The sequence below is a fragment of the Hyposmocoma kahamanoa genome, unplaced genomic scaffold, assembly GCF_003589595.1.
Source record: "Hyposmocoma kahamanoa isolate Upper Pololo Valley unplaced genomic scaffold, ASM358959v1 100021, whole genome shotgun sequence".
NCBI classification, from domain to species: domain Eukaryota; kingdom Metazoa; phylum Arthropoda; class Insecta; order Lepidoptera; family Cosmopterigidae; genus Hyposmocoma; species Hyposmocoma kahamanoa.
In genome coordinates this window covers 15,429,293-15,431,166 of record NW_020653200.1, presented here as the reverse complement: position 1 = coordinate 15,431,166, position 1,874 = coordinate 15,429,293, and positions in this window count along the sequence as shown.

The following is a 1,874-nucleotide window of genomic DNA, read 5'->3' as shown; positions in this document are numbered from 1 at the left end:
TACCAATCATTGTTCACGGTACAAGGATTCTCCAAAGCAACAGTAGCCACGTGTCCAGTTTTATTAAAAAAAGAAGCAATCATCCGCTAAGAGGCACTTTGCACGCGCACCACTTTGGTTGGTTTCGGCTCATCTCGAAAGACCCATACGCTCGATTGCTGCTTTGTTTTGGGATTGTAACTATAAATCCATATTTCGTTACCTGTTACTAAGTCCCCTAATTTGACGCCCCTTCGTTGAATCTGGTAAGCACGGCATTGCACCAAGTGACGCGATCCGTTTTTTTGAGCCTCACTCAAATTGTGAGGGATTCACCGAGAGCACAGCTTTTTCATACCCAAATGTTTGTGTAGTATTGATTGTATTTGAATCATGCCTATGCCTAAAGATGCCCGGATCTCATGGTATGTCACATGCCTGTCTGTTTTGATCATACGGCGCCCAGCATCGATGTTTTTGTTGTTCACATCAGTGGACGGGCGACCATCACGAAATTCGTCATTGAGACTCACACGACCGCGTTTGATTTCTGCAAACCAACTATAAATAGTCGTCTTGCATGGTGCTTCATCGCCAAAAACAGTTTGAAGCCGAGCGGAGCTCCTCTAAGCTGTTAAATTACACTTAAAGTCGTAGAAAATCATACTACGAAAATTTTCACGAGTTAAATCCGTAGTGACGTCGACAAACAATTTCTAAAATTACGCCACAATGTAAAAACAAGCGACAGTCAGATGAAACAAACTGTATTCTATAGCCAAAGAGCTCCATTTTCAAATGTTGTACCTAATTACTTTTACAATATTGTTTATGTAAGTGGCCACCTCCGGAAACTTACAGTGCGCCCTATATACATATAGATAGAACATATTGTAGAAATAAATAATGCAATACAACGGAAAATTTAAACCTTATGTAACATAAAAAAAATAAAATTATGTAATTGTTTCGCCGAAACAATTAACAATAGAACTACCTATGTATAATACTTAGGCACAGTAACGCCATAGCTGGCTAAATGGAGACATCGTACCTTAACCATAAAGGAAACAGGCGAAGGACAACACAACCCGAAAAAGGTTGCGAATTTTCTATTGTTTCTATGTGAAACTCGCGTCGAGAAAAAATACAACAACCTCGGAAACCGTTTATCGCTCCTAACTACCGACCTTTTCAGTTTTATTTGCAAAAATATTACGTAATATATATCTACACACATCAAAAGTGTCTAAGGATCAAGTACGTTTAAGAGTATTGCTGCAATTAGGGTTAATTATATTAACTTTTTTGTATCGCTATTGATACTTTTTAGTGAGTTTTAACATTTAAATAAGGAATATTGTTTAAAATTCGATAATAAGAAGAAAATCGATTGTCAATGTGGTTTTGTATAAAAATGAGTTATAGCGTTTTGACAAAATCATTACAATGTCTGCATCGGAACCGAAACAATTTACATTATTACGGAGAGACGACATCATTTAACCCGAGAAGTGATGATGCGAGCCGTCGGAATGTTGGAAGCTGGTTCCAGGCAACGTGCTGTGGCTTTCACTCTTAACACTACACAGAGCGTCATAAGTCGCCTCTGGACGCGCTATCGCATGACGGGCAGCGTGGCCGAGTGACATGGAGGATGATCTCGCATCACGATTCGCAGACAGGACCGGTATATCCAAAATACTGCTCGACGGAATCGTACCATGACCGCCATGATGTTGGTTACGAGGCTCCACAGCTCCTCAGGCTTGCTAATAAGCGATCAAACAATCCGAAATCGTTTACGTGAAGTGGGTCTGCGATCCCGAAGGCCGCTCAGAGTTCCACCTATTGCACCCTGCAATCGCAGGACCCGTTTACGATGGGCTCGCGAA